This window comes from Rattus norvegicus, chromosome 5, assembly GCF_036323735.1.
Source record: "Rattus norvegicus strain BN/NHsdMcwi chromosome 5, GRCr8, whole genome shotgun sequence".
In the NCBI taxonomy this organism is placed as follows: domain Eukaryota; kingdom Metazoa; phylum Chordata; class Mammalia; order Rodentia; family Muridae; genus Rattus; species Rattus norvegicus.
In genome coordinates, this window is record NC_086023.1 from 139099587 (window position 1) to 139108566 (window position 8980).

Here is an 8980-nt window from a genome sequence, read left to right on the forward strand (position 1 = left end):
GCTGGCCTCAAAGCTATAGGGCCTTGGCCTACTCACTGCACTGAGACCAAAGAACAGAACCGTTTAGAGCAGAGCATCATACTGGGTCCAAATGACCCTAATGGGTCCTTTAGATACCGTGGAGCTATGGCTGAGCTACATACCTCTTTGGGCTCTTCCTCTGTTAGTGGCTAGTGATCCTCTGGAGGCTGATGGGCAGTGCAGAGCCTACAGCATTTGCTACTTCGTCAGCCTGACAGCTTCTGCAGACTGTTCAACAGCCATTTGAATGCTGCAAGCCTCTGATGACCTACTGCTGCCTCTTATGGGCTCTGGTGATACCCTGGGCACCCATTCTACATCTTTCTGTGTTCTGGTGCTCTTCTGGTGGCCATCTCATTAATAGGAAGGATGCTAATTATGTTTGATTAATGAATGGATGAAGTGGGAGCCCCTGCAGAAGAGTAGGATGTGTTCACATGAGGTACAGACACACACACACACACACACACACACACACACACACACACACACACACGTCCCAGCAGGCAGGGCTAACCTTCACAGAGACATTCCTTTGCAATCCCTTGACACAGCAGCCTTTGCTTGTATCTAAGAAAGGGCAAGACCCAGTTCCTGGGTCTCCAAGAGGGAGGTTGTGTGGGTCCCAGACCCAGGTAACGAGGCTGCAGGGGGCAACCTCAGGCCCGACACTGGCCACCTGGGTGGCAGAGTTGCCAGTTGCCAGCTGGCAGCTGGCAGCCCAGCAGATTCTGAGCCTGGCAGTGCCGCCAAACGCCTACTCACACCAGCCGCTCATTTCCTGGGCCTACCCACAAGCTAGTGGGCAAGCTGGGTCCAAGGCAGCCCTGAGGAGCCTTGCCAGAAAGAGAAGCCTGAGGAGAGGGAAGAGGAAGGAATAAACAGAGAGCCTCCACCTCTCATCCTCCCCAGGCATGGCCTGGGACAAGCCTGTCTAACCTTTGATGTCTCTTCTGTACCATTAAGGGTCAGGAATGTGCGAGAGTTCAGTGTTCCCTGTCTCCTCTGCACCAGAGAAGCATAGTCCCTCCTAAGGAAGCATGCGAGGACAGGTGTGGCCACAAGAGGGCGACCAAGCTTCACCCCACAAGGAGCAGCATTAGGAGGCTTGCCCCTGATACTGGGCCTGGGAGGGCAAAGGACACAAGGCCAGAGTTGGATCTTGTAGGTGGGTACAATCCACCCATGCCTGTCCCCAGCCAGAGCCCTTACCCACACTGTCTCTCTTTATAAGGTGACAACACTGTCTGGCTTCAGCAACTGAAGAGTCTGAACCAAGGAGCTATTCTTATTACGTACTTTACAAGTAAATTGAGTAACTCAGAGAGGTCAAGGGGGTTGCCCTGGTCACACAGCAAATAGGAATTCAGTGGGTTGGGCCTCCATTCTGGCATTAGTGAGGAAACCAAGCCTGGGGCCTTACCAGCGCTCACAAGCTCAGAGAAGAAACAACAGCAACACCCTTGATTCCAGCTCTTTCGGGCTCCTCTCTGGGCTGCGTAGGGTAGGAATGATCACAAGAAGCAGCCACAGGCCCTTTGCGTATTTGGCCTGTGTGGGCTCCTTCCGTGCCTGTCCTCCACAGACCTCTCCTCTCCCCTCCATCACACCTCAGCCGCAGCCTGCCTCACCCCAGAGCAGTGCTTCTCAGCCTTCCTAAAGCTGCAACCCTCTAATACCCTCATGCCGGGTAACCTTCAGCCATAAAATTATATTTGTTCCCACTTCATAACTGTAATGAAGTTATAATGTAAATATCTATGTTTTCAATCCCCCGCCCCCACAAAGGGGTCGCAATCCTTAGGTTGAGAACTGCTGTTCCAGAAGTCTCCACAGCACCTAGGGCCCCTTGGTCTCTGCACTCTCCCTAGCCATTCCTTCTCAACATCCATCCAGCCTTGCCTTCTGACTACTGACTTCCATTCTGCCCTCTGGGAGCTGGCCTTCAACTTTGACACATGCCAAGCAGGGTACTTCCTTCCTCTCCAGCCAGGAGGCCAAGGAGCCTCTATATACACAGAGTCTTGGGCACTCACCCTGGCTCCCCAAAATTTCCCACCCACCTCAAAGACCCAAGCATGGGGCAAACAAGCCAGTCCACTTCTGTGGAATCCACTGTGACCCCCAGCCCTGAGATCCATGCCACCCTCTCCACTTCCTCCCTTTGTCCCCTCACCCCATCAGTAACGGTGTTTCCCTCTTTAGATAACCTAAAAATCCTCCCTCTGCTACTCTAGCTCTAGCCAGCTCCAGCCAGCAACAGCCAGCTCCAGCCAGCTCCAGCCAGCTCCGACCTCTACCCTGTCAGACGCTTCTTCACCTGCCTTCCTGTGCTTGGGTATTCTACCTTGAATTTTCTGTGACAAAATTGGGCCTCCCAGTTCTGCACAAACTTATTCCAGACGGCCCAAGATACAACTAGTGCGAACTCAGGATTCAGTGAGTCCAAGGTCCACAGGCTCCTTGTCACCCTTTCTGGGTCTCTAAGGTGGGGGTGTTGGGGCCTTCTTGTACATTACCAGAGAAGTGCTAATTGTCACCTGAGTGTGGCATAGAAACACTTCCAGGAGCTGAAGGCACATGTATCTGGAAGACGCCCGCAGGTCAGCTATGGTAACTTAGTGCCACCCAGACATGCTTGATAACTCCTCCTCCCAAGGCTAAGGAAGGCCTCAGCCAGGAGTGAGGACAGCCTTGCCTCTCCCGGGGCCTATGGGGGAGGGAACAGGGTCCCCAGTCACCTCTGCAGTGTTATTCAAGCAAGCTCCAAGCCCAGCGCTGCTCTGATCGCCTCTCTCTGGTGTGAGGTTACTGTGCCTTACTCAAATAGGTAAAGTCAGGCCTCCATGTGGGCTGTCCTTGACATCTTGTCATCCCTTGGCAAAGAGCCCAGGGCGGGAGTAGGGAGTAGGAGACCGACACAGGCTTCGTGGACCATCTCTGTAAGTCCTTCAAGCTCTGTGTCAACCACACAGCCCCATCCTTTTGTCTTAAGTGTGTGTGTGTGTGTGTGTGTGTGTGTGTGTGTGTGTGTGTATGTCTGTGTCTGTGTATGTCTGTGTCTGTGTGTCTGTGTATCTGTGTGTGTCTGTGTGTCTGTGTATCTGTGTGTGTCTGTGTGTCTGTGTATCTGTGTGTCTGTATTGGACGAGGTTAAGAGGTGAGACTGGATGCTTTGTCTGCCTCAGTGCCTTTAACAAATCCCTACCTCTCACCTGCTTGGCTGATCAAAGACCTTGGATCATCACATCTGTCCACACATGTGCCCCTCAGGCCCTTGGCCTCCTCCCTGCTCAAGGAAGGTGCACTCCTGCCCATGGCCCTCCCTGCTTTCTCCGTGCTCAGACTTGGCAGAGAACAAGGATCGTGCCGGCAGCAAGCCCAGCTCTGCTATTTCTCAGCCTCAGTTTCCCTACTCTTACTGTAAGGATAGGGTGGTTTGAGGCCCTGGCAGTTAACACAACACTGTGTAGTAGACACAGGCATAGAGCAGGGCTTCATCGAGTTTGGATCATCCAAAAGGTGTGTTCTATTAGCCCTATTTTGCAGTGAGTGAATTAAAACCCAGATACCCAGTAACTCAGGTCAAAGAGGTCTCAGGTCACAGAGCTAGGGAGCCGATTGGACAGACAAAGGAGATGGGGATGTGGCAGACCCCAAAGGAATCCAGATAGGAGTGGGATGTGTCAGGTTAGAGCTCTAGGGCATAAAAGTAAGGAGGGAAGGAAAAGAAAGAAAGAAAGAAAGAAAGAAAGAAAGAAAGAAAGAAAGGAAGGAAAGAAGGAGGAAGGCATGGAGGGAGGGGAGAAGGAGGAAGGAAAGAGGAGGAAGAAAGAAGGGAGGAAGGAAGGAAGGAAGGAAGAAAGGAAGGGAGGAAGAAAAGAAGGAAGGGAAGAAGGGAGGGAGGGAGGGAGGGAGGGAGGGAGGGAAGGAGGGAGGGAGGGAGGGAGGGAGGGAGGGAGGGAGCAGAGCTGCAGGTAGGGAAGGAGGGCAGGGCAAATCTGACAACAGGCAGGAACAACCTCCCTGCTGCTCTGGGTGACTTTGCCGGTCACTCTGCACAGTCACTCGCATCCCAATAAGGCACTGTCCCCAAGGGTTCTGATGACGCTGACCAGAACCTCTGGCTACCAGGGTCAGAGTCATGTTCTGCCACTTGCCCTTCAGGTCCGTAGGACCCTGCATAGACTCATTTTGGGGTCACAGAGGCAGAAGATGGCACCCCATCACTTTAAATGGCCTCCAAGCAACCCTAGAGATCCTGGGCACCAGCATAGCAGGTGGGACCCACCCAGGACCAGGCTTCCTGCAGTGCCCGTAGGCCTTGCCCACCTCTCCCAGGGCCCAACAGCTGGGAATTGTTTGGGTGTGACAATGCCATCCAGTAAGGGGCTGGCAACCAGGCTCTGTTCTTCTTGTAACAGTTCTGTCTGCAAGCTAAGCTGTAAGACCATGGTATGTCATTTCCCTTCTCTGGGACACACAATAGAAAAGCTGTGAAGGCTTCCTAGCCCAGAGACTCTCAGTTTGGAAGAGCTTTGGGCTAAGGGTTTCTAAAAGGTCTGCAGCAAACTGGTCAGTCTCTCAGAGAATACAAAGTGACAAAGGTAGATCTTGAGATTCTAGTGCCATCTTGGGGACTGGGGGACTTGGGCATCAGCATATTGAATGAACGCATGCACCCTCAAGGGCTTCCTGCTACCACTGTCATCCATGAGAGATGCTCAGGGCTCCTATACCTTCCAGATCTCTGCAGCTTCACCCACTCCCATTCTCCTAGTGACCACTCTAAGTCCCAGCTTTGCTCCCTTCCTGCCTCAGTCTTAGTTAGGAGCTTAGACACCATTTTTCAGATGGAGGTGAAATTTGCAGGCAGCAAAATGCAGGCATCGGGTGTGAACAGCTCCCTGTGAACCTACCTGGATATCCTGTACACATCTCCCAAAATGAACTCCAGAACATTCCCTTTGCCACAGAGGGTTGCCAAGGGGACACCTCCTGCCACCTCTCTCTACCATTCTGGTCTCTGTTATCCTGGAATTTGAGGGGCTAATTTCTGGAGTTATCTTTTATGTTTTGCAGCCTCCATGGGGATGTTGGATCGGCTGTCCTGACTCCTGGCATGGCCTGGCACACACTGGTACTGGAAAGCCTGTGGAAGATACAAGGCTAGAGGGTGTGTCTCTGAGTCATGAACCCTTCTCTAACAAGGCCCAGGGCCTAGATACTCCCTCCCCCGTCTCTATGTAGAAACAACACACTACCTGTTCTAATCACTGTATCAGTCACAGTCAGGATTGTGCCTCTTCCTTCCATGTCTCTACACACTTGCACTTCCACAGGTAGTTGTTGCTGACTTCCGGAAATCTGGGCTCGCATGGATGAGCTCAAAAACCACAAAGCGGCCTCCCTGGTCCTAGAATGTGGCCCTGACTTTGTATTCTCTCACGACTTGGCCTAGACAGTGTCTCCCGAATACAAGACTCCCCCAACAGTCCGCAGAATGACTGAGTCACCTTACTAAGCTAAGCAGTGAGCCCGAAGATCAACTGTACCACACACCCACACAATGACATGGGGTGACCTTGACTGCCCCTCCTCCCCTAGCCTTTGCTTCCACACCTGTAAAATGACAGCCAGGCTCTCCTCGCTCCGACGTCGCCTGCAGGAGTCGATAGATACTTGCTGGACAGATAGATAGCCCTATAATGAGTGGCCATTTGCGGTGGGGTCACACACATCTGCCCTTGTGCAGAGCAACAGCAGCCCTTGTAGCCTCTGAGGGCTGGCGGAGGGGAAGACCCCTCACAGACACGGGCTCTGACCTCGGACCTCTGAGGCTCGTAATTATCACGGTGCCAAGGAGCAGTGAAGACGAGCTTGGCAACTCTGGGACCCAAGAGTGCATGTTCTTTCTGGTGCCTACTGTGTCTCAGCAAAGCCCAGCAGATGGAGCTAAGAGGGGCAGCTGTGTCTACTGATTGCCACTAGACGGCGCCACACTTCAGCTGAGGCCGGTCAGGTGCGCCTTCTGGCTCCTTGACCCAGCCTGACAGAAGAGACTGTCTTGAGAGAGGGGCTGCGGCAGCTGGAGGGCCAGCCAGGGTAAGGGAGAACAGAGATCCTGCTACCTGAAAAGGGTTGTCATCTTGGCCTTGCCACAATAGACTAACACCCAGACATTCCCACAAGAGCTCTTAGACCCATGGAACAGGGAAAATGAAACAGGAGAGGCTGGCCATGACATGATGCCAACAGATGTCCTTGAACGTGGCACACAGAACCTCTGTGCTACATTGGAGGAAAGCCGGAGCACCAGCCCCTAAAGCCCTTGGGTTTGGGGAAGAAAAGAAAAGCAACAAGCCTGATGGTCAAAGCTCGGGATGGGGAATGGAAGAGACACTGGTACAGAGAGAGACAAAGAAACACATGGGACATCCACAGAGGGTGGAAAGGGTTTAAAAGAGACAGGAAATAGGCAACGAGGCTAGGAGACAGAGAGAGTGCAGGAAGTCGGGCCTGAAAGAGCAGCCCTGAGGGGCTGAGGAGGAAGAGTAGAAGTGGAGGAGAGTGGGACAGAGCCATTGGAGAAGAGATGGAGATGAGGAGGACTCAGAAAGAGAGCCAGGCAGGAAGACAGGTAGATGCACTGTGCTTCACCCTCACAACCCTTGCCTCTCTGCCACTCCAAAGGCTGGAGTGGGGGGCAGACACCACCTCATGGGGATGGCGGTTGAGCAAGGTTCCCTGGGGCACTGAAGGCAGACAGGCAGGTTCCCCAGGGTCACGTTGCCAGGAGATGAGGGCCTCAAAGCCCCAATCTGTCTCCGGAGTCTCCTTTAAGATGGCTCCTTTAAGATGGCTTGCAGCTCAGCTGGGGCCCTCAGCCCTATAACTCCCACACCTTACCCTCTTGCCTGGCACGCTGTACCATCAGGAGGCTCTGGAGACAGAGGGAATTCATATTCAGCTGTGTGCCCTCACTCCTGTTAACCCCGATCAGTTACAGGTCATAGATACTCAGGTGCATTTTTTTGACAGAAGCTGAAGTCACGGGATTGGGTTCAAGTGCAGAGAACCCTGGTTCATATCTCTGCTTGCCCGTTACCAGCTATGCGTCCTCTTGTCCATGTTGCTCTCCCTCTGTCTCACAGCAACCTCTTCTTAAACAGCAGACTTTTTTTTTTTTTTTTTTTCGGAGCTGGGGACCGAACCCAGGGCCTTGCGCTTCCTAGGCAAGCGCTCTACCACTGAGCTAAATCCCCAACCCCAACAGCAGACTTTTATAGACTGGTCTGTGGAAAGGAAAGATGAAATGGGTGGGGAGGGGCAGGGAGCCTGGTTTTAAGCCTGCAGGGGCTACCGACAGCCACCTCCAGGAGCAAGGCCTGTCATCCCTGAGGCACTTGAATAGTAAGACAGGAAGAAGCCTAGGGTACAGGTAAAGCCAAACCCAACCTCTTGTGTCCACGTGTCATTGGGGTTTGGGATCATTTGTTAAGGCAACTTGCCTCTGGGGCCTGTTTTTTAAGTCCTTCAGCAATCCTACTGAACCCTCCCCCAGAAGGCTCCGGTCTCCAATTACAGGTGAAGAGATGGTCTTATCACTATGTCTTTACCTCAGTTCTTATGTCGATAAAGGGTGATTGTGTGCACAGCTACGCCCAAGCCAAGGGAGGTATGGGAGAGCCAGGGACCCTCCTTGAGGCCCCCACCACTGCTGGCCTGACCTGGCAGGCTAGTAAGAAACCTTGAAGGCAGCAGAGGGAGATCTAAAGCTAGGCCACAGCTTGATTTATGCTCCGTGTCCTCTGTGGCCTGGGTGATCTCCACAAACTGTAAATCTCTGCTGCAGACTGGCCCAGTCCCTGGTGGGTGGCAGGGGGCAGTGTCAGGGAACTGCAGAGTATGCTACAGAGAAGAATCCCCCCACCCCTCATCCCCCACCCCGATTGCTTGGCCACCTCCATCAAGGCCTGGTATCCTCCAGATCCTCTGGGGTTCAGAGACCTTAGCTAGACACAGGACATCCAGCTTGATGTCCCTGTATCACACCTGCTGGTCCTTTAGGTCTCAGGAGGGGACCACAAAGACTGTGGGGTGTGGGTTGCTATTGGCAGCTGTGCTAGACCACTCTACCCCGGGCCCTCCAAGTCAGCCCACAGACACCTGAAGTCAAGGGCCTGCATCCCAGGAATCTCAGCACCCTCCTGGCCTTTTATTTAACATGCACTGAAATGGCAATGGCCAGCATGAGACTGAAACGGAGCACCCAGAAGTGGCCCCTACTTATAGGCACACCCAACAGAATGTGTCATCTTCTGGCACAGGCCCTTTCTAACCTTGCTCACAACATTGTGCAATTCACAGGGCCATGTGTGACCTTGACTGTGGGAGAGACAGGCAGAGTGGGACTGAGCCGGTCCTGTGCACACATGCATGTATAGTTACCTGTTGTTCCTGTGTATGCTGTATGCTCATGGGGCGTGTGTGTGTGTGTGTGTGTGTGTGTGTGTATGTGTGTGCGCGCGCGCGCGCACGCGCTCATGCTCACATGTACATGTGGCACGCATCTGTGCATGTGTTTATTCGTGCACAAGTACATATGTGTGTGCGTATGACTTTGCAGAGTTGCGTATGCCTGTGCATAGCTGTATAAGTGGGCATGAGCACCCAAAAGAGGGATAGAGATCTTCTCTGACTTCTCCAAGCCCCTGTCTCCTGACTTATCTCCTCTCCCTCCATCCCTCCTCCTCAGCCTTTGGCTATTCCTCTCTGCTTCCTTCCACAGCCTCGGTTGGTCAGATGGGTAAGTGGGAGCTGATCACCTGCCTCTCACAAGACCCTGCTAATCCTCTTAGCACCCACCTAACCGAGACCTTGCTTGTTCATCGCAGGTCTAGGAACCACAGCCATGACAAACAAGCACTCAATCCAAACCCCATCAGGGTCCATTCAA